The following is a 24,810-nucleotide window of genomic DNA, read 5'->3' as shown; positions in this document are numbered from 1 at the left end:
CTGACGGCGTGTCGTCCGCTTCCTTCCATTGGACGCGAAGGATGCTCATTTTTTTCGCAGTTCGTCCCGTGACTATCTCTGCGTCTCCCTATTGGCTGCTTTTTGCAGGTGGTTCCCAGTTTGTCCCGAATCATCGTCTCTTCCTTGATTGGCTATTACACACGCGCACACACACACACACACACACACCCCTCTGGTCTTTCGCTCAAGGTGGCACAGGGTTTAAAGAGATCTAGCTTATGTGATAATAAACCGCGGGTGCTCATTGGCTCGCCTCTTCCACTGTTTTATAGTACGATCCACTATAGCTTACGTGAGGGAATGTCTGCTTTCCCATTGGACGGGTCGAAGTTCCCCATTGCTTCTCCTAACCAATCGCTCCACCTCTTCTGGAGAACTCCCCGCCCTTTCAATCATGATTGACGGTCCCCATGGAGATTCCGCCCCAGAGTTCGAATCTTCAATTTAAAGAGAAAAAGGACAATCCACTCATCCGCGCGCTCCGTTTCTGTTTCCAGGATGGGTCGCGCGTGCGAAAAAAAAAAAGCCAGGAAAATCTTCCACCAAAAGCTTTTGTCTTTTCTTCTCCAAGATAATTGCCTAGGAAGCTTCTTTATCCCGGTGCTTTTCAAATGTGGCCACTTTTCAGATGGGTGAACTTCGGCTCTTAGAATCCGCCCCCCCCCAAAAAAAACAAAAAAAAAATTGGAGAAAATGGCTGGGGAATTCTGGGAATTGAAAACCACCTGTCTTAAAGTGGCCCATTTCGCAAAAAGTTGGGGCTAAAGGAGGATTGGTAGGATTTAACTGTGATTGGTTAAATTGCTGTTAACTAATTAGATGGATAAGATTTAACAAAAAATGGTTAAATTGTAATTAATTGGATTGATAGAATTTAACTGCAGTTGGTTAAATTGCAATTAATTTGATAGGATTTAACTGCAGTTGGTTAAATTGTAATTAATTTGATAGGATTTAACTGCAGTTGGTTAAATTGAAATTAATTTGATAGGATTTAACTGCAGTGGTTAAATTGCAATTAATTAGATTGGTAGGATTTAACTGCAAGCCCTTTAGCATTTTGTTGCTTTTCTTTGCATATTTTACAGTTCTTATCTGACCTTTGGTACTGGGGCAACTGAACACAGTGCAGGTAGTCCTCAACTTATGACTGCAATGGAGCCCAACATTTATGTTGTTAAGTGAGTTTTGCCCCATTTTTTGACCTTACCATGGTTGTTAAGTGAATCACTGCAGCTATTAAGTTCATAACATGGTTGTTAAATGATCTGGCTTCCCCGTTGACTTTGGTTGTCAGAAGGTCGCGAAAGGTGATCCACCGTCTTAAATATGAACCAGTTGCCAAGCATCTGAATCTTGATCACATGATCACGGGAATGCTGCAAAGGTCGTAAGTGTGAAAAATGGTCATGTCACATTTTTCAGTCCTCTTGTAACTTCGAACGGTCACTAAATGAACTGATGTACATTGAGGACTGCCTGTATTATAGATGCGGGCTGTGATGTTGATATTGCATTTCTCTTTATATACACCAAGATTACATTAATGCTTTTGGTTGCTGCGACATGGCTCACATTTAATTTGTGGTTTTTCAGATCATCCTCCAGTTCTTTTTCCCCAGTACCTTAACTAAGCCAGCTATTGCCTGTTTTGTATTGGTTCCTGAATGCAGAACTTTGTATTTCTCACTAACTGAACAAATTGATGGGCTGCTCAACTCCAGTGGACTTGGGTGGTGTACAAAACTAGAAAAGAAAAGAAAAAGATTGGGACTGGATTAGGGACTTCTGTCCTCACTGTGAGTTGTGTTGGGGGTGGTGGTGAATGAAGGGAGGCTCAGCCAATCTCATTGTACTCTGACAATAAAGGTAATAATAAACTACTTTTTGTTAATTTTGGATTATGAAATCTAACACAGGGTGATTTTTTAAACACTCTCTCTATTTTTTCCCCAAGGAACAAGAATGGGCGTTGGTGCTTACCTGACACGCCATTTCTCTTCGAGCTGCGAGGAGCATCCAGAAGTGGGTGGTGCTTCAGTCTCTGCACTGGTAGGCTGAGCTTAATTTTGAGGAACGCTCCTCCTCCACATGACTCTTCCGTAGCGTTCCCCAGTTTTCCGAATACGAGAGGAAAAAAATTCGTGCTCTCATTCTAACTAGCTAAAGGTTCATTGGCGAAACAAGACCCCACCAGATGGTGAAAGATTATGGTGGGGCTGGATGAAGAAATCGGGGGATTGAAATTGAGGGCAAGGCCAAACCTGATGGTGTCCCTAACGCAGGCATCAGAAGTAGAGGCATCCTACTCGTTGGCGAAAGCTTTAAGACGCCCGCCAATGGGAATTGGGTCATGTGTGCTATCTGGAGCACCGAAAGGGCCTTTTGAAGTTACCGCCCCTTCTGTTTCTGTCAGAGGAGTCGGTCCTGTCCTGGGGTTGACCCGTCCCAAAGGGAGGGGGCCTTTGATACCTAGGAGGGAAGGAGGCCTGGTAAAAGAGCCCAAAGGGGGCTTTCCGAAAGGGCTGAAAGGTTCTGGGTTCTGACTTCCGGGTAAGCCAATTTAACCTTGTTCTTGAGGTCTGCTTGCCAATGCTTCAGCCAGAGCAAATGGCGGGCAGTGACATGAGAAGAAATAGCTCTGGTGGAAAATTTAACAGAGTGGAAGGTGGTGTCGGCCAAGAACTCGGCTGTGGCCGTAATCTTGGCAATGTCCTGATGAGCTCTGACATTGGAGACTGGGACAAGCTGCTTGAGCTGGCAGAGCCAGCGAATGGATGACTGGATAAAGAAAGAGGCGGCTGTGGCCGATCTGATTGCCCAGGCATCCGACTGGTGGGCTCGGCGTAAGGCCAGCTCGGCCTGCTTCTCCTCCGGCCTTAAGGCCTCCAGGGGGTCACTGAGGGTGGAGAAGAGGCAAGACCCACAATGGGCTCATCAACCTCCAGAGTGCCCAGTAAATTGGAGAATTCTGGGTCCAGATTGAAACATTTTTTGTTGTGGGCTGACGGGGCGGGGAGGGGGCGCTGAAGAGGCCAACTGATTAACCACCAGGTCAGAGAAGATGGGAGGAGTTGGGATGATTTCGGCCTTGTTTAAAAATGGAGTCCTCCTCTTCCGGAGCAAGAGGAGTGGGATCAGAGGAGGCCTGAGTATTTAGGCCCGAAATATTCCTAGCCTTAAAAAGGAGGGATTTGAATAATTGAGGCTTGAATAGCCCCACAAAGGCGGGTTGGTTGGGAGTGAGACCCTCGTCCTCAGATATCTCCGCTTCTAATGGGTCCACCTCAGAAAGGGGTTCGCTATATTGCAAGGATCCCAAGTCAAACTCCTCCTCTTCTTGCCTTATTAGATCTAAGTCCCCTTCTTCCTCCTTCTCCTCCTCCCTTACTGAAGGGGGAATTTCCCCTTGATGGGGTACCTGTTCATGGAGTGGTTCCGATCTGGGCAGGGATCTTACTGATTGAGATTCATATTCAGGGGCCATCGGATGGAGACCGGGCCTGGCTATCTGCTGGAGTCCTTCCGCGATCCCTTGGCAGATAGCCAACTTCATCCAGGATCTCAGTTGCTCTGGAACCTCCTGTATGAGTGGTTCATCTTGGCGTAGACCGGTGGCTGTAGGGGAGACGGTAGCCTCTGGTGCCCATCTAGCCGGTGTTCCAGGAGCCTGATGACCCTGAGAGGGTGAGCTGCGCCTGGATAAGGAGGAATAGACTAGAGGAGTGGGGGGTTGAGTAGAGGTAGAGGGAGTGAAGGGTGATAGGACTGGAGGCACTGAGCTTGACTGTCTAGTGCATCTGTCAATTTCCTTTTCCAGCGCCTTGTGGCATCTTAAGGCATCCCTCTGAGAGGCTTTGGAAGTTTCCTTAGCCTGCCTGCGCAGATGGTGGGTTTTGGATTTGGCCTTCAACGAAGGACTTCTGGAAGGATTGCCCTCTGCCATTTCAAAAGGTAAGTGTATAATATAAGAATTAGTGCGAGGTGGTTGGCACGCCTAGGAGTCGACCTGCAACAAGGCCGGGTGCCCTAAGGAAAATTTACACCCCCTTGTTGAATACTCCCCCTTTTTCTTTTTTAAATAAAAATGCAAGCAAACAGGGTCCAATCAGCCGAATGAACGCCAGAGGCCTGATAAAGTGGAGAAGTAGGCCTTCAGCAGCTGCCCTCCCAGGCGGAACTGGGCGGGTGTGGTGCTGTAACTGCTGTGCCTGCTGAGAGAAGCTGCGGGATCAGCCAACGATTAGAATTCAAAGAATCAGCCTCAGAATGAAAGGCTGGATACAAGAAGGGAAAAAAAGGCTCTGAACAGGCCTATGGGTCCTGCTCCTTGAGTGAATTTGCAGCGCAGCGTTTAAAGTTGAAAAAACAAAATGGCGCCTGAGCATGATGCGGCGCTCAAAATGGCGGCCGCCTGCACCATGCTGACTTCGGGGCCTCTCAGCGGCTGAAAAAATTGCTCACTGGGAACCAGTCAAGGTCTGAAGGAACAGGAGCTCAGAAGGGAAGAGAAAAACTCTTCCGAGGGTGAAAACAGCGTCGGGGGGGGGTAAATGGAATGAATTAAACAGAGATCAAAGCAAGCGCTGTTAAAAGAAATGAAAATAAGCAAGCGGCAAGGAAAAAGGCAAACGGCAGGGGAGTTTGGCTATGGGGAGGGCAGCGTGAAGGCACTGCTGGCCCTCTCCTTTGCTACCCTCTGGGGCGAGAAAAAAAACACCTCCCTGGGGTGATTGGAAATCCGAAAACCAAATGCGCAGGGCTAAGGGGGGTAAAGAAAAAAAATACAATCTGAAATTGAACAAAGGAAATGAAGCAGAATGAAAATTTTCTTGGAACGGCCAAGGAGCTCTTCGAATTACTGCCTGTCTCGCACGAGGCTGAGCATAAACGGGAACGCTACGGAGGAGTCACGTGGAGGAAGAGGAGCGTTCTTCAAAATTAAGCTCAGCCTACCAGTGCAGAGACTGAAGCACCACCCACTTCTGGATGCTCCGAGCAGCTCTAAGGAGAATTAAATATTACTTTCCCAAACGTGTACCCAATTTAAAGTAAGTTGTTTGCCTGGATATGTTGACCTCATAACAGCTAGTATATTGACTATGTGTGGTAATAATGATACTGTATTCTTATCTTTGGAGAAAAGGCTTTTCCTAGCTCTTTCTCAAACTATAGTAATATTGGTTGAAAATAGCACGATCTCTTGTATTTCAGCTAGTGCTATAGAGCAGGGGTCCCCAACCACCAGGCCCCGGACCAGTACCGGTCTGTGGATCATTTTGTACCGGGTCACAAAGAATGAATAATCGTGATTAAAATATATATAAAAATATGTTTTTGCTTCCGGGTGTCTTATTTTGAAAGACAACCACTTCTGCCCTCGCCTAACTTCCACGCTTGACTCTTTGGTGCATTTTTATCCTGCATCAGCAATGCAAGCTAGCCCTCACAAAATGAGCCAGAAACAGAGTTCACTGGAGAGTTTTTTTGGAAAGGGTAAGTTACGGGTTCATCGCTTATTTATTTACTGTTATTAGAACCTTCACACCCCTACCCGGTCCTTGAAAAAGTGTTTCTGTATGAAACTGGTCCCTGGTACAAAAAAGGTTGGGGCCACTGCTACAGAGTGCTTAATCTTTGTCCACATACCAGAGGCTTCTGTGGCATTAAGTAATTGGGGCGTTTGGTCTTAACATTCATAAATTGACAAGCATGTGACACTAATTTGTAGTGAAGCTGTCACCAATTCTGACTTCCCTGTTTATTTGGGTCATGTGTCCACAAGAGAAACAAAATTGTTATCGTTAAATTGTGAGAAGCCATTCCCTCCCAGAAAAATAAAATATTTTAGGGAATATTAAAAAAGGCAGATATTTCCCTAAAGGAGAAACATGCTCTTGGAAAACAGCCCCCATCTTTCTTAATTGCCCCAGCAGGACTGGGCCAGCCTATCTATAAGACAAAAGACCTTCAGCTTCAGGGTGATGGGATTAAGACATGGCCCTTCAGGACATAGTAAGACCATTTAGCACAAGACACAGAGCCCACTGTATTGCAATCTCCTAAGGACATTGCATCACCCAGCAAGCTTCAACCAAACCTTGGAGTTCAGACAACCTCAGTTATGACCCATGCATAGTCCCATGGGAGTCTGACATCAGCCAATAGGACACATGTTCTTGCACAGGAACAGGAAGCTCAAGTTCAAATCCCAAGAGAAGGTATAAATAGCCCTCACTTGCAACTCCATGTGGTCAACTATCCAGAGCCATGTGCTTGGTGGTTCTGCTTCATCAATAAACCATCTTTCTAGTCAGCCTCCATATTTCCATTGGTTTTCTCCCAGCTTGGAACTTAACCAGATGGATATTTCTTCCAACAAAATGTTTATCAGAACATGCAGAGAGGACTGGAAAGGAAAACCCCACATTTTACTTAGAGAAGGGTTTTTTGTGATCACAGAAAGAGAGACTAAACCAGCTATCCATATCATGGTGATCTCTTAATGTACTAGATGACAGCTCCTATCATCCCCAACCAGACTGAGGAAGTCTAGTGTGACTCATAAATCTTAATCTCTGATCAGTTTGAGGTTTATCAGATAATTCCAGGGAATTATCTATCCATAGTTCTCATTGGCCCTATGCAGAATGCTCATGACTCATTAGGCATCACACATTTTTGCTAAAATTTCTTAAACACAGTCCTTGATTTACAACAGTTCATTTAGTGACCATTTAGAGCAGGAAACTCCAAACTTGGCAATTTTAAGACTTGTTGTGGACTTCAACTCCCAGAATTTCCCAGCCAGCATGATTAGCTGACGAATTCTTGGAGTTGAAATCCACAAATGTTGACTTCCGGTGGTAAGGCAAGGACGAACAGAGGTGCAGAAGCCCATCCGTGGTTTCAGTTAATCTCTTTTTGTGGTTGGTGCGATCCTTTGAGGGTGCATGAGTCCCGGAGAGATTTGTGCTGGCGTGGGGGAGACTCGGGTTGCAGTGTGGGGAAGGCAACCCCCTGCAGCGAAGAGGAGCCCTCCAGAGCCCAACGAGCAAGAAATAGCCACCTATCAATGGTGGCTCCGAAGTCTGGACTGCCACCGATGTAAGAAGTGAGTGACAGTTTGTGGGATCATTGGTGAAGAGTGTGGCAGAGAAAATTAGCGACGGAGAGGATGATTGGAATGCTGTGGATTTTTATAAGGTTGTTACAAGTGTCTTCCAGAGCCCTAAAAGGAAGCAGCCAGAAAGTGGATGCGAGGCAAGTGAAAGTGAAGGGGCTTGGCAGACACAAGAAAGATAGAGGACAATAACGACTAAAAAGGGAAGTTTATGAGGTCGGGAGATATACCACACTGATAATAAGGGAATCTAGCGGCTGGAAGGTGTGGAGAATTTGGACTATTTCATTCGATTTTTATGCTGGAAGACTTTATTAAAGCGGAGACAGGAAGAAGACTGGAGCTGTCGGAACAGAGACAGTGTGGTGCTACAGGCGATACTTAGAAACCCTGAAGTTATCGTAACAATATAATATAATATATAAACCACTTAACAGCCCTTCAGGGAGCATACTGATCTAACTGAGGAGGTGGTCCCATCTGAAGAAAATCAGGAAAATTGAACTTAGGAAGGCTAAGACAAAAGTAAAAGTGGAAGCTTCTGAATGTGTGGAGATACCGTGTAATTACAGTCACTACTCAGCATTTTTTACCTCCCCACTTCCGGTGCATTTGGAGTAAAGAAGGGGAAAAAGGAATTTTAAAGTAAGTTTTTAGCTTTCCGTCTTTCCGTTTTACTCCAAAAGTTCTTAGAGACGGAAAGCTAAAAACTTACTTTAAAATTCCTTTTTCCCCTTCTTTACTCCCTTTTTTCTGTATACATTTGCTCATTTTTTCTTCATTTCCCCACCATCCAGTGCTATGATGAACTATCTCTCCTTCCTCAATCTCTCTTTATAATGATTATAAATATGTATACTGGGGAAAGGAAAATTGATTGTTGTAATTGATTGTTAAATAATTGAATTAACTGATTTAATAGATTTATTAATAATAGTGATAGTTATACTTTGATTAGATATATAGGGAAAATAGTAAGAACATTAAGTATTATTTAATTAATAACTATAGGATTTTATATATTAATATTATAATTCATTGTACGATCACAATTAATCCACTTGGGGACGAATGTAATACTGTTTGTGTTTAAGAATATTTAAAATAAGGTTAGATAATACATATTTATTTATAATATTTAAATATAGTTGGATTTGGATATTATTTATAGATAGATAGATAGATAGATAGATAGATAGATATAGATGGATATAGATATATAGAGAGATATAGATATATTTGTTTTCTTAAGTTTTCGAAGGTACTTACATGTATGGTATTCAGCTTTGTTCGAGTATTTTCCCACGTCATTATAGTTGTGCTTTTAAAGTTGTAGCAACGTTTCGGCAGAATCTCATCTGCCATCATCAGGCTTCTGTATTGTGTTTGTCTATGAGTCAGACTTTTACAGTTGTTTCAGTTTTAAATTTGGGGCTAGCCTACTGCTATGCCAGAATGGTTTTTTCTTCATCCTGATTGGTTGGGAGTCTTGGTCTGTGTTTATTGGTCTTGGAGTTTGCTATGTTCTGCTTGATTGGTGTTTCTAATATCTTCTGTCTGTTTTGTGGCTTTTTTGTGTGTGTCTTGATTGGCTGGCAACATTGTGTTCCTGTATTGGAGGCTTTTAGTGCAGCTTGGCTCTGAATAAATGGATGGCTATCATTTGTTAGGAAGCTAGGTTTCATCTGGGTGCCTGCTTGGGGTGTGTTTGAGCTGGAGGTATCAGGGGGGATCTGTTTGTGCCCAGGTATTTGCCTAGCTAGTGGTGTGGATATTTTTTTGTTTGTGAATGCGGGCTTCCAAATGATTGACAGTCTGGTGGAATCATCTCTTCTATTCATGCTTTCAGGTCTTTTTTCAATCTCTATGGCTTCTCTGATAATCCCAGCCACAGAATTATCTGAGAAGCCATTCTGTTGTTGAAGTGTTCGGTTTTGGCGATAGAATAATCAGAGAAGCCATAGAGATAGAAAAACGCCCACACAGCATGAATAAACGAGACGACACCTCCCACCTACCAGCCATTTGGAAACCTGCCGTCACGAACAGACGAGTACCTAACATGAAGAATGACACCAGACCCACACCCATGAGGGCCCCACAAGATGCTACCACCACACTTCCACGTAGAAAGCAGACTCACACCCACACAGAAGATGAGACACGACCACGGACCAGAAGCCGCACTGCAGCTGCATCACTACCTGCTTCAAACCCCTCCGAGCCATACAGGAAGTGAACTGACACCCACCATGAAGATGCAGCACGACCATGAACATGAAGCCAAACAGCAGGATCACAGCTCACTAGCTCAAATCCCCAGCAACTAAGACTAACCTGAGCACAGCCAAGCCCCCACCTGAACAGAACACACTTCCAGCCAATCCGAACACGGCCAACCCCCCAACCAATCAGAACACAGTCAAACCCCCAACCAATGAGAACACACCCCCACCCAATCAGAGAACAGCCAAGCCCCCACCCAATCAAGTCACACCCCCACTAGCAGTTAAAAGGAAGGAGCAGCTGCAAGCTCACATTTCTCTGAGAAGCACAGAGCCGAAGACACAAGCCTGAAGATGATGAATGAGACTTCATCGAAACGTTGCCTAGATACTTCCAATCTTACGCAGGAGAAAACCCGAATAACCAAAGATCCACATACAAATACCCACGTGAATTTGTCTATAGAGGCTGAGCATTGAGACCTTACAAAATTATACATGTGATTTAGAATTTGGATTTAAAATAATACAGTGATAATACTTTTATCTATAAGAACATATACTCCAGCAACCAGTTAAGAGCACAACTATCCAGCAGATAGATAGATTAAGTAATTAGATACTGGTCAATCCTAATATAGAGATTCCATCACTGAATGTTGATTAGGTATAATATAATTAATATATCACAACAATAGAAACAAATCTTAAAAGAAATGACTTCCACAACAACTACAGCTCTGAAAACTGGAAGAAAGGTCACCCTGACGTTAACAATTATGTCGGCAAGAGCTTCTCCCATGGCACAAAAAACCATAGAAGAAACATTACCAGTGGAGAAACAAGCTAACATCTCGAATGCCAACATCCAATCAATTCTGCTGACTTTACAGGAATCGATGTAGCTGAAGCTGCAAGAAACGATGAAAAACCATAATGAGATGAGAGCAGATATCAATGAACTGAAAGAGGAGATGGGGAAATTAAAAGCAGAAATGAAAGCAGACATCTCCAAAGTAGAGGACAAAGTTGGATTATTACAGCAGGCCTTGGAGAAAAATGAAGCAACAATAAAAGAGATAGAGAAAAGGACTGAACGAACTGAAAGGAAATTAGAAAGGGTAGATAAAGAATTAAAGAATGTGAATAAAGAGATGGATACGGCTGCTACATACTTGAGATTCCAAAATGTAGTGGAATCCAAAGAAGAAGACTTGGAACAACTAATGGCAGGAATATTGGCTGGACTATTGGAAAAGGATAAAGATGACATCTTGAGGGAGTTTGATGAAGTTTACAGGGTTAGCACTAATGCGAGACACCACAAATGCCCAAGAGAAGTCCATATGATTTGCGAGAAGGAATGTCCAGGATATCCTATATAGGATGTCAAGAGATGAAACAATCACGTATAAAGGCAGAGAAGTCTTGGTTCTCAAATACCAAGAAGAGTAAGAGAACAAAGACGAGATTATAAATTCTTAGCAGCTTACCTAAATCAGAAAAGAATCATATTCAAATGGATAATCCCAGAGGGGATGTTAGTTTCTTGGGACGAAAGGAAAATCAAAATAGACTCCATGGAAAAGGCCCAGGAATTTTACAAGCGATTGGTAGGCCCTGAAGACCAGAGCAGTAAGGATGAACTGGAAACAAACTCCCAGGAAGATCAAGGCTATCATAAGAACAGAGATGGAACTTTAGGAAATCAAGGAAATACTCAACTACAACAGGAGAGAGAAGAAAGTAGGACACATCTTCAGGCACAAGGAGAGACCGGAACCATTACAAGACAAAGAGCGAAACAGAATTAATTAAATGGAAGAAGAAAAGAAACTACTATCAATTAATATAAATGGTTTAAACTCAACAATAAAAAGGAAAAGGATAATAGCCTAACTAATCAAACAAAATGCTGATATAGTATGTCTATAAGAAACTCATATAAAGAAAACAGATGAAAAATACTTAGAATTTCTGAAATTAGGGAAGCTATTCACCGCACCAGCAGACACGGGGAAAAAGAAAGGGATTGCAGGATATGTTAAAGAGGATTTGAAAGCAGATTTAATATGGTCGGATTCTGAAGGAAGAACTCTGGTTTTGCAGATCTGGATTAACACCATCCCAATTCTCTTAGTGGTAATCTATACCCCGAATGGAGCTCAAAAAGAGTTTTTTAAGCATCTTTATGGAAAAATAGTAGGACCAGAAAAAAGAAATATTTGTATTATAGGGGACTTTAATTCTATTGCTGATTATCAAAAAGACCACAGTAATGGGGGAAGGAACAAAGGGGAAAAAAGAGAGCTTCCCAAGATATGTATGGAAATGATGAAGGAGTTAAATTTGATTGACATATGGAGAAGATTACATCCCGAGGAAAAATAATTTACATTCTATTCAAATCCTCATCAAATATGGACACGAATTGATATGGCATGGATGAATGGGGAAATAGCAAATGAGATAAAAGGGATTGAAATTTTACCCAATGAATGGGCAAATCACAATCCAATTCAGATAATATGGAAGGGTAGGGAAAAACCCAAGAAAAGATGGATGTTAAATACTCAGTTAATAAGAGAAAAAGAATATACCAACAAATTCAAGGAGGAATTAAGCTATTTTTTAAAGGAAAATGATAATGGAGGAACTACGATACAAAACATTTGGGATACAATGAAGGCAGTAATAAGAGGTATAACAATCTCTTAAAACGCCAAAAGGAATAAGGAAAAATACACCCAGCAAAACAAATTACAACAAAAAATTAAGGAATTAGAATCTCAATTACAGAGTACCCCAAAGAATTCAAAATTGCAAAATCAGATAACAATAACTAAATATAAATTGAATTTAATTGAACAAGAGAGAATGATTATAAATTTGAGTACAACTAGACAAACTTATTTTGAGCATGCCAATAAGCCAGGGAGATGGCTATCATATAGACTTTAAAAAAGGAAAGAAAAGAGATTGACATACCAGCTAATAGATGGAAAGGGGGATATACAACAGGAGATAGAACAGAAAAAAGAAATTGCCCATAAGTATTTTGAAGAGTTATATAAACAGGAAGAAGTTAACAAAGATAGGATAAGAAACTATTTAGACGAAATGAAGGATAAAGCAATTGGGGAAGAAATGGAAGAATTACTAAATAAAGACATTACTTGGTTTGAATTGAAATCAGCAACAGAGAACCAGAAAAACAACAAATCCCCAGGACCAGATGGGATCCCAGGGGAGCTGTACAAGGCAATAGCAGAACAAATAGGACCTCTTATGGTGGAAGTTTTTAATGAGGTCTTATTGGCAGCAAGGATGCCGGACTCATGGAGTGGGACATTGATTTTACTGATCCCGAAGGAGAAACTAGCCAGAAATATTTTCACAGACACCTAATCAGAGATTCATTATTGACTAATTGGAAGAAAATATGGAAAAAACACTATTTAAAAATACCAATTTGGATTTCAACAATGGAGGTGATGATTCACCCAAATAATTTGGATATTACTAAAATTATTAAATATAAGGACCTATTGGATACGCAAGGAAATCTGAAATCTCAGCAAGAACTTCAAGATCGGGGACTAAAAATTTATCAGTGGGCATATCTTCAAATTCAAAGTAGATATAAATAGGACAAGAAAGAATTTGGAATTAACAATAAACTCCAGCAATTAGACAAAATTTTATTAGGATCAGGCAAAAAAACAACAAAATTTTATAATTATTTATTAGAAGTAGAATTAGAAGAAGAAATTGTAAAAGGGAACATGATAGCCTGGAGTAGGAATATAGGACATAGTATCACCATAACAGAATGGGGAAAGGTCTGGGGTTGAAATAATAAAATTACAAAATCGGTAGCATACAAAGAAAATGCCTATAAAATGTTTTATAGATGGCACCTTCCTCCTTTGAGATTAGCGAAGATGCACCCCAATATGAGTCCGAATTGCTGGAAATGCAAAAAAAAGAGGGAACTTTCTTCCATATGTGGAGGTCTTGTATAGAAGCTCAAAAACATTGGCAGAAAATTAGAAATTGGCTGGAGGAAATAACAAGAGAACAGATCGAATTTAAACCAGAGTCCTTTCTATTAGGGATCTTTGATAAACAAATACAAAAAAAAGTGAAATATAATACATATTTTGACAGCAGCCAGATTGGCTTTTGCACAATGTTGGAAACAGCCTCATGTTCCATCAGAGGAGATGATTATTCAAAAAATTTCAAGTTGTGCAGAAATGGACAAATTAACCTTGGCACTAAAAAATAAAGACACTTCAGTATACTACAACAGCTGGAACTGCTGGTACAAATGGATAGACCAAAGATAGATTTCACACTAAAAGGCAAAAGAGGATAGGCTAGAACCGTAGTAGTGATATACGGATATATGTAAGGATTAAGTGTGTATATGGCATAAAATAAGGATAAAAAGGGGGTCTCACGAACCGTTGAAGATGAAAATGTTTTTCATTGTTTTCTGTCTTTTTCTTTCTATTTTCCTCTTCTTTTCTTTTTCTCTCTTACATTTATGTATGTGTTGTTGGTTTGTTTTAATTGTAAAATCAATAACATTTATTTTTTAAAAAAGAAATCCACAAATGTTAAAGTTGCCAAGTTTGGAGACCCCTGTTAGAACGGCACTGAAAAAAGTGACTTATTACCATTTTTCACACATAATGACCATTGTGGCATCCAATCAAAAGTCAGATGCTTGACAACTGGCCATATTTTTGATGTTTGTAGTGTCCCAGGGTCATGTGATCACCCTTTGCAACCTGACAAAGTCAATGAGAAATCCAGATTCACTTAACTGTGACAACTGCAGTGATTGATTTAACAATGGTGGCAAGAAAGATCACAAAATGGGGCAAAACTCACTTAACAAATGCCTCAGAAATGTTGGGCTCAATTGTGGCAGTAAGTTGAGGACTTGTATTGCTCATGCCACACCTTTGCAATGATGAGCAAAATGCAGTGGGAGCCCGTGCTTATCAATCAGTTTCCATTGTTGGAAGTCAAAACCCACCTCCTAGGAAAATGAAATGTTTTAGGATATACTAACAAGGCAGACTATGTCCCCTAAAAAGAAAAGTAGAAACTCAGAGGCAGAAACTCAGCCCCCCACCTTTGCTAACCGGCCATTACTCTGGCCTGGGCCAGTCAATCTACTGCAGGTAGACCCATAATAGGAATTGCACAAAGCCATTTCATTACATCATCATCCAGCAAGGCTCAATCAAGCCTGGAACTCAGGGAAGCCTACAGAGTTGCCTCTGCATGGCCTCATGGGAGTCTGACAACCAATCAGAACAGAAGCTCCAATTCAAATCCCAACAGAGGATATAAAACAACTGCACTCTCAGAATATCAGCCCTTCTTTTCCTTTACCCAACATCTTGAAGCATGTGATTGTCCTTTTCACTTTGGAATTCCAAGTCATGTGGTCCTGTCCATCATTAAACTATCTTTCCAAGCAGTCACCATGTTTCCAGTGTCTTTCTTCACCATCTGGAACTTGGAACAGAAGGATATTTCTTTCAACAATAAAATATTTCATTTTCCTAGGAGAGGGGTGGGTTTTAACTTCCAATACCATGAATTAGCTCTCCATGAGAGAAACTGGAGAAGGTTAATCTCTGCAGATCATTAATTACATTACTGGGGAAATGCAAGTCATGCTGTATGTCCATTGTTCCTGTAAGCCATGAAGAAGGAATGGTTCTAAGCTTTAAATAGGTCTCTTGTTTAGAGAACAGTTTGAAATGTTCTTTGCCTTGAGATTTATGGAAACTAATTATATAACTATGTTCCAGAGAGAAGAAGGAGCACATGGCCCCACAAAGGAGCCTATCTAAAAAATGCACGTGAGGTTTTTTTTTTTTTAACATGATAGAAGAAAATAACTACATGGGTCAGGAATAATCATACCAGCTGCATGTTATTAATTTAAATTAAATTGAGTTACATTTCAATGAAAATTCAATTTTATTTCTTTTTAAATCCCTGACCTTGAAATAGTGTTTGGTACTGTGAACTGAAAAACTATTCTTGATTTATTAATTGATATGATAAGCTTAGACGTTACAGAAAACAAATGGTTTAAATCTTTGATGATCTCTAGTTAAATTGAATTAAAAAGTTGGGGTCTTTGCTGGGAATTCTGGGAGTAATAATGTGAGAAACCTGTATGAGGCAAATTCAGGTTTTCTTGTTCCTGTATTCTTTCTCCACCTTCAGCAAGATTTCGAAGATGCTGGTAGATTCTGCTTCTCTTCTTAACAATTTCCTTGTTATATCCATTATATCAAGGATAAGCAATTAATTTTCCCAAGGAGCGATATGAGAAACTAGGACTGGTGTGGGACTCCAAATCAATAAACTGAATTTAATTCTACTCAGTATTTTATCACTTTATAAAAAGCAGTAAATTCATGAAAACGAATAAAACTTTCCCAGCCCTATCTAAATATTTAAGCATTTAGCGCTAATCATCATTTGGGTGCAACAACTACCTGTGGTTATTTTATTCAGATTGTGAATAAATTCTGGTCATGCCCAAAAAGGGAGAAATCTGAAAATTTCCTATATTTATTCCCATCCTGCACCTACACCATTGGACAGAGTAATTTAATGTTATACAGGAAGCTTATAGATTCCCATATACATCTACAGGCATCCAATGTCCATCTAGAACACACGATCAGATAAATATCTATCAATTAAAAACCCAGGATCCATGAACACTTGCTGGCTGTCAGATGCCATGATCTCAAACCTTTAATCTCTATCCACACCAAACAGCACCAGTTTCAGTTAGAGCAATACAAAATCATCAGCTACCTACCGCCCGCCGTGCTTGTGAGTTCATTAAATTCTGGTACTCCACAGGCAATTCCATCAACAGACATTGACCTACAACTGGCCTATGAACCCCTCAGAATCCAAATCAGCCGCACAGCCAACCAGGGACAACACCAACCCTCAACCAAGCCACGCAACTTCCCCTCCTCAACCAGCACTTCCCTTCCCAGTGACCCTCCCCTGATGTAACCTCCCCATCACAGGACCCTCCCTTGACACACCCACACCTGAAGCCCTTATAAACAATAACACCACCAATGTTGACATCCCATAAACTCTGCTGAAGATATTACCTAGCCTGGTAATGAAATGTTTGGAAGCCAACCTACAAGCTTGGAGAACAAACCTTCACCCCCATTAATATAGGTAATCAGGCTCAATGCATTTATTCTAACAAAGATGCTTAATTGATAGAATTAAATTTTGGATTTGGGTGACTAGAGTGCAGATAGTCCTTAAGCCACAACCATTTGACAAGCAACCAAAGGAGAATATTTGTAGCTCAGGGTTGACATGAAGGGTTCTTTCTTACTGACATTTCATTACCCAAACTAACATCATCAATGGCAGTAAGGAGTGGGGTTTGCTCACAATTTATATTTGGTGGCTTGCCCTATCAGTATCGGTTGGGGTGGTCTTAGAGATTCTTTGATGGGCTTTTTACTATTGGCTTCTTTGCCAGTTTCTTGGTTGAGTATTGTTTACTTGGATGTTGGTCTGATTTTAATCTATGCTCATGTGGGTGCTGATTGCAGATGGAAGAAGTGCTTAGGTCCTTCGTTCCCTTTTTGGCAAGTTGATTGTCTCTTTTGCATAGTCTATAGATATTGTTGATGTCTCTATATCTATTGATGGCTAATTTCTCAGAGTGCCAGGCTTCTAGAAATTCCCTAGCGTTTTTGGACGTGGCTTGGTCTAGGATGGTCACAATTTCCCAATTGAAATTATGGTTAAGTCTGTCCCTATATGTTTGTCTGAGGAGATTCTCAGTGACCATGTCTCGAAGGTGCTTTTTCAAGAGGCAACTGGACTTTATGGTTTTTTCTTTGAAGATGTTTCTCTTCTCATTCAAGAAACTTTTTCTTCTCTGAAGAAGTCTGTCCATACATTGTAAAATTAACATTATTAGCTCTGATGAATTAGCTATCAATAGACATAGAGACATCAACAATATCTATAGTACATATTAGAACAGAACATTGGAGCAGTTAGAACAAGTAATCAGTGGAATGACTTGTCTCCAGAAGGTATAGGAGCTCCAACACTGGGAAGTTTTTAAAAGGAGATTGGACAAACATTTGCCTGAAATGGTATAGGGCAGTGGTGGCAAACCTATGCCACGCATGCCAGAAATGGCATGCAGAGCCTTTTCGGTGGGCACATGCAGTGTCACCTCAGCTGAGCTCTACTGTGTTTCTCTGTGGCGTTTCTCTCCAGAACAGAAGTTTCCCTGCAAATGACAAAACAGAAGTTCATGAAAGAAAAAGATCTCACCTCTTGCAGAGCTGCCTGTGTTGGGATGCCCCGCTTCCCACCAGCCAACTGCTCTTTGGTTTTCTGCGGTGAAGGCACAGGTGCCTGCGCTTGTGTGCCTGTACACCACATGCCTTGCAGTTTGGGCAGGTGTGTATGCATGTGCGCACATGGGCACTTGGTGCCTAAAAGATTCTCCATCACTAGTATAGGATTTCCTGCTATAGTGTTGTGGTTAGCCAGCAGCAGGTGCGGGCGGTGGAGGACAGCGAGGACTCAGATGAGGGGCCAAGACCATTAGGAAGTGGACTGCTACCTTCAGTGATTGTGGGGGCTGGCAGCAGCAATGAGGAGGTTCCCAAGGAGTCTGGGCCAAGTGCGCATGTGTGCAGGGCTGCTCATAGGAAAGAGCAGTTACAGCAGCACAGGCAACCCTGGAGTAAGGCTTCAAGGTAATGGCCCCTCCCTCAAGAGGCTAAAAGCCAGGTTTGTAGAAGCATTCTTGGCAGAAGGCAAAGATGCTCTGAAGCTCAGGCTTGTTGACATCATACTTAGTATTTGCAAACTCTTGTAAGTTAGTTCTTATCTGTGGGTTTTTGGCAGCCTTGACAAACAACTTGGCAAGGCTCTTTCTTGTCAGAGCTAATTAGTTGGAAGCAGCCTTTTATCTTTGAAGAAACAGAATTGGTAGATTAAACTTTAAAAGGTGGGGGCTGCTGCCTTTTTCTTGTGTTTGCTCTCTTGGAACCTGGTTGGGTCAGAACATATAGTTTCCTGCTTGAGCAAAGATCAAGTAGATTAATTCCAAGGTTAACATCAGATTAACAATCAAGTAAATGATACCTCAATCAAGAAACTACCAAAGAGCCATCAACCAACAGCCCAACCCCATCAACATTGACATGGCAAGATACTAGAATGTAAACTAAGAACAAAACTTACTCCTTACTAGCATGTTTCTTCTGATGGGATATATGCTATCATCTGCTAGCAGTGATTCTCTGGATTCTGTGTCTAACCAACAAGCCAAATTTTGTGCCAGAAGAATCCAAGGAGGCAAGTTTAACATCAGAATTCAAAGCAAGGACAAAATATTATCAGAGTGTTTCAGCTGTCCAGCATAATCCATTATAGATTTCAAAGAACTCACCTTAGAAAAAAATAATCTTGACCAATGCAGTAATGGGAGAAATTGGGGATGTCACATAAATCAAAATATTTTAGTCTACTTCTGAAGATGTCAATAAACACAATAGGTTTTAATAACATTGGAATTCTTGACTGTCACATCTCCATAACCAACCTGCCTTCCTTTTCTCTCCCATCTTTCTCCAGACTTTAAATCCTTCCTCAGTCTAGCCAAGGGGTCGCCAATCTTTTGGACCTCAGGGACCACCAAACTCATAATTTTAAATCCCATGGACCACTAATATGAATTTTGACTGATAGTGGCTTGCTGATGTCGATGGGAAAGTTAGTCCCATATTCCAGAGCTGCAGTAGTCACAGGACTGGTCCTTTGGTAATCCCAGAGCAGCTGCTCCTCCACCTGGGTGCACCAGCCTGCCATGGACTGAAGAAGCTGCTCCAGGATGACAAAAGGGTCAGTCCTGTGATTACTGCAGCTCTGGAATATGGGACTAACTTTCCCACCAATGTCAGCAAGCCACTCCGGGGCAGATTTCCCTCCCCTGCTGTTGGTCTTATCATCTAGTTCCAGCTTGCTTGGGTCTACTCAAGGTAAGGTTTGTGCTCAGCCGAAGGGTGGGGCCAGTGGGTAGTGGGCCATGTGAGTGTCGCAGCCTTCTGTTCCCATGCAGCCTGGATTAATTGCTTTGGGGGGAGTGCTTTGGGGGGGACATTTTTCTGCAGACCACCAAAATTTTCTTGTGGCCCACCAGTGGTCCCCAGACCATTGGTTGGCGACTACTGGTCTAGCCCACTGTTTCTCAGCTTGGGCAGCTGGAAGATACCTCGACTTCAACTCCCAGAATTTCTCAATCTGCATGGCTGGCTGGGGAGTTCCGGGAGTTGAAGTCCAGATATGTTCCAGCTGCCAAGGTTGAGAAATGTTGGCCTAGTCCCTCTGTGCATCTGATGAACTGAACCACTATCCCAGGATCCAATCTGAGTCAATCACCAGTGTCCAAGGTTTATTCTTGCAAGCTTTTGGGTTCATGATGGAGCCTATCCTCAGGGAACTTCTCTCTCTCCAAAATGAGAGACCATGGAGGGGCTTGGAAGAATTAAACCTCTAGTCTGCAGAGATTCTCAGTCATCCAGTTCATGGTTGTCCCAAAGGTGCTATTTTTTTCTGGAGGCTGCTGGACTTTGTTGTTTTTTATTTGCAGTCATTTTGCTTCCTATCCAAGAAGCTTCTTCAGCTCTGACAGAACAGTGGGGAACGGAAGGATTTATATTCCTTGCAGGCATCCTTTCAGAGAGTCGTTGAAGCACTGGGAGGTTTATCTGTGTCCTCAGGGTCACCTGTGTAGTGCTCCTGGTTCCTGTAGTCTCCTTCCATTCTCACTAACCTGTCAGAGCTGAAGAAGTTTCTTGGATGAGAAGTGAAATGCCTTAAAAAAAAACAACCAACAAAAGTCCAGTTGCCTCCAGGGGTGGGATTCTACCAGTTCTCCCCTATTCGCTAGAACCGGTTGTTAACATTCTAAGCAGTTCAGAGAACCGGTTGTTAGAAGAAATTACTGGCCTAATCCTGTAAGGAAGGCAGGAAGGAAACATTCTGGTGTTGCTTACAGAAACTGCCTCTCCATTAACCCTTATTCCATTCTTGGCAGGACTAGACTTCTTGTCTCAGGAATTGTTCTATTGCCAGGACAAAGCAGACTTGAAGACCAGAGTTGAATTCAGCTCTTTATTACCAACCAGTAACTTCAGCTAAAGTTGAGCCGCAGCAGCCCTTTTTATAGCAGCTGCTTGTGGCTCGCAACCAATGGCATTTATTTAAACTTCCTGCCGCTTAGGCGGCCAATCTGAAACTGTCGTTATTAACCAATCGTTAAGCTATGTGGACTAACCAATAGAAATGTGGTATTAGAAGTTTGTACATGAATACACTACAGGAATGACTCTGGAGTTTTTTTCCCCTCCTTTGCTGGTACTTCGCTTGTGTGGAGTGACCATTCAAAGTTACAATGGCACAGAAAAAAGTGACTTATAACCGTTTTTCACATTTACGACTGTTGCAGCATCCCCACAGTTATGAGAGGCCAGGGGAGGAGATGCGTGCCTCGATGTGAGTGATACTGACTTGGCCATGCCCAGCCAAAAACCACCACCAAACCACGCCCACCAACTAAGCCACGCCCACAGAACTGGTTGTTAAAAAATTTGAATCCCACCCCTGGTTGCCTCCAGAAAAAGGGTAAACCTCTGATTTTACCAACTTTGAGTAAACCTCTGGTCTCGGTGACTGACTCAGATTGGATCCTGCAACATTCTCCTGGGACATGTTTACTTGCCTTCATTCATAAACCATTACTGACCAAAGCTTATGCCTTTTAAGAAAATTTGGAGAAAATGCTGTCAGACTCCTGATTTGGGGTCCCTTCACAGTTTTGTTAAAAAGAAAGAGGATGAACTCCATCACCCCTCTTACAGATTAACAGTTGGAAGAGACCTTGTAGGTCATCTAGTCCAACTCCCCCACCCTGCCCAAGCAGTAGACCCTACACCATTTCTGACAAATGGCAGTCCAATCTCTTCCTGAAAGCCTCCAGTGATGGAGCTCCCACAACTTCTGAAGGGAACTTCTGTTCCATGGGTTGATTGTTCTCACTGTCAAAAACTTTCTCCTTATTTCCAGGTTAAATCTCTCCTTGTTCAGTTTCCATCCATTATTCCTTGTCTGGCCTTCGGTTGCTTTGGAAAACAGCTTGACCTCTTCCTCTCTGTGGCAGCCCCTCAAATATTGGAACACTGCTATCATGTCTCCCATGGTCCTTTTCTTCACTAGACTAGCCAAGCCCAGTTCCTGTAACTGTTCTTCATATGCCTTATGCCTGATTAGGGAACTCCAGTTCCCTAATCATCTTGGTTGCTCTTCTTTGCACTCTTTCTAGAGTCTCAACGTCTTTTTTGTAGTGTGGTGACCAAAACTGGATGCAGTACTCTAGGTGCGGCCTTGCTAAAGCTTTATAGAATGGTATTAGTACCTCACATGATCCCTCTGGACTTGCATGAGTAGAAATGTCAAATCTTTTGCAAATGTACAAACGGAGTAAGATAAGGGGCTTGATCGGGCCGTTTCTTTGCAACATGTGTCTGCAACAACACTTGTGTAAGCAGTCCAGAGTCAATTCAGGGAGCAATATTCCCTTTGAACCCAAATGTCAGAGAGCTCTTGCCACCATGGCACATGATTATTGGCTTGGCAGCCCAGTTAGCATGAAACGCCCTCCCGTTGCCCTTCCAGGGACACGTTGGACGCAATCAAGCAACGTGAAATTGTTTGCTCTTTGGAGAGGCAAGTGTGCACGTGGGCCTCTGTGTACAACCCAAACCGTTCTTTTCCTTCCCCGCCTCTGATCCCTGATTACCTGTCTTTTATTGACTTAGGTTTCCTCACTGTAATAAAATAAAGCAGATACGATATCAAACTGAATAAAGCGCCCAAAGTTACAGTCATGCTGACTGCTATCCAGCTGATAAGGGGGTCATCAAACTTGATTGAATTGCAAACGTACGGTACGTTTTTTCCTGGTGAAGTTCCCCCACCTGCTGCATCCTGCACTGCCCCATCTTCTAACTAGCCTCACCTTTCTAGTCCTCCACTTAGGACAATGTGTGTTTAGTGTCCAACATTACAACAGCACTGAAAAAAGTGACTAGGTCAAGATGAAGTTTTTTTAAAAAAGATGTATTAGAATGTTTTGATTTTAGAAATGTTTTTAAAGAAAGATTAGTGTTTTAAAGTGGATTAAAAATAGTATTTTTTCCTTTGGTTAAAAAACCTGATAGAGTGAATTTTCTTAATGTAAATGGTGATAGTTTATAAAGGTTATTACCTGTACATCAGAGATGGTATTCAGGTTCTGACCAGTTCTGGAGAACCAGTAGTGGAAATTTTGAGTAGTTCGGAGAACCAGCAAATACCATCTCTGACTGGCCCCACCCCCATCTATTATCTGCCTCCCAAGTCCCAGCTGATTGGCTGGGTGTTCTTTGGTTGCCCTGGAAAGGAGAATGGAGCTGGAAAGCAGGTTAGTGGGGTGGGGAGGGAATGGGATTTTACAGTAACCTTTCCCCAGGAGTGGGATGGGAATGGAGATTTTGAAGTATGCTTCCTTTGCCGCGTCCACCAAGCCATAACCACCAAGCTACACCCACAGAACCGGTAGTAAAAAATTTTGAATCCCACCACTGGTGTACATAGAAAGACATTATTTCAACAGCAAGGAAGGTAAAGCAGAAATGATTAAATGGATTGTTCTATTCAAAGAGGAGTATATATTTATGTTTTTTTATTTGGATGTCACTTCTGTATTTTGTGCTTGTGATAAAAAAAATGAAACTGGTTATGCCGATTAGATAGATTTGTTGTGGCTAGTTATGGCTAGAAATGGCTAGTTATATACTAAAGTGTAAAAGTAAAAAGTTGAGCTTGTAATGTTGTCTTGTGTCAAAATGAGTTGAAGTCAATGCCTTTTTTTCTTCCCTTGTACCTCATATTTTCTTTCCCTCTTTTTTTCCTTTCCTTAATTTGCTATTTTTATTTTTCTTCATATTTCATATGTTGATAAAACAATGGAAGTCATATAAGAAAAAAGTGACTAAAGGCCATATTTGCCCAAGATGTGGGCATCAATGATTATCTCAAGCAAAGTCCATTGAAAAGCCATTAGTAAAATCACAAGCTGCAGTCACATGATGTCTCACTTATTGACTGCAGATGATTCACATAACCACAGTGGGAGTGAGGTTGTAAATCCAGCATGGTCTTGCTTAACAACATCACTTAGTTCTGTCCCCTGTCTCAAATGACTTGCAAGCCAGCTTTATTCCATTATACATTCTCTTGATAACAACAACAACAACAACAACAACAACAACATTGGCAAATCCAGTTTAAACATCTGGCTGACAAACTCTAACAATAATGACAATAAATGATAATAAGCCTGAAAAAAAACTTGCAGCCCAATGTAGCTCTGTTATAATCTTGCTATAGGGATGCGGTGGCTCAGTGGCTAAGACATTGAGCTTGTCGATCAGAAAGGTCGGCAGTTCGGCGGTTTGAATCTCTAGCACTGCGTAACGGAGTGAGCTCCCATTACTTGCTCCAGCTTCTGCCAACCTAGCAGTTCGAAAGCATGTAAAAACTGTAAGTAGAGAAATAGGAACCACTTTGGTAGGAAGGTAACAGCGTTCCGTGTGCCTTTGGCATTTAATCATACTGGCTACATGACCACGGAGACGTCTTCAGACAGTGCTGGCTCTTTGGCTTTGTAACGGAGATGAGCACCATTTCAAGAGCTGGAAACGACTAGCACGTATGTGCGAGGGGAACCTTTATCTTTACCTAATGTTGCTATAGAAGTTTGTGTGTGCCCAGTGTGCTGACGGGGGAATTCTGGGAGCTGAAACCCACATTCTAAAATCATTGAGGTTGAGAAACACTGTTCCAGAACCATAGAGTTCCAGTAGTCCTTTCAGTATCTCTTTTCTAACCTGGCCTACCTTGGAGGACTGATACCACCCTTCCTTGAATTCTAGTGCCCTGTCTCATCTACAATTTTCAAGAGATGGTTCCTCCTTGACTTGTCCAGACACATTAGAGAGTTTGGTGTGACAGACAGCAGGGTTGTCTTGGATGTTCCTTTCGTTGACCCATGTGAGAATACCAGTCCTCCAACTCATGATGTATCTTGAGATATCATACAGGATCATGGTGGGTGGGATCCTTGGAAGGCTGGAATGAGTCAGCTGGAATGAGTCAGTATACTTCAACAAGACATTGGTGACTGTCAGGCACACAGCCGATAGCCAATCTCTTTCTGAGCAGGAGATACCAGCTATTATGTCCAGGGTGTGAGATCTATCATCCTCTCCCAGTATCCTGCTA

The 24,810-nt window shown here is 42.0% G+C and overlaps 1 long non-coding RNA gene across 1 annotated transcript in view; it reads left to right on the top strand.

The window, feature by feature from the left end:
* Positions 1-1,017: 1,017 nt before the first annotated feature.
* LOC113449527 (uncharacterized) overlaps positions 1,018-24,810 on the top strand; it is a 30,058-nt gene continuing 6,265 nt past the window's right edge. Inside the window, exons 1-3 of the long non-coding RNA XR_015739945.1 lie at positions 1,018-1,202; positions 1,979-2,073; positions 3,842-3,975. This is a non-coding gene — a long non-coding RNA (uncharacterized LOC113449527). The remainder of the gene's footprint in view (positions 1,203-1,978; positions 2,074-3,841; positions 3,976-24,810) is intronic.

The sequence above is a fragment of the Pseudonaja textilis genome, chromosome Z (genome assembly GCF_049901715.1).
Source record: "Pseudonaja textilis isolate UNSWEBS1 chromosome Z, rPseTex1.2, whole genome shotgun sequence".
NCBI lineage: Eukaryota > Metazoa > Chordata > Lepidosauria > Squamata > Elapidae > Pseudonaja > Pseudonaja textilis.
Note: the sequence above shows the minus strand (reverse complement) of the source record. Positions and strands in the feature narration are given on the sequence as shown.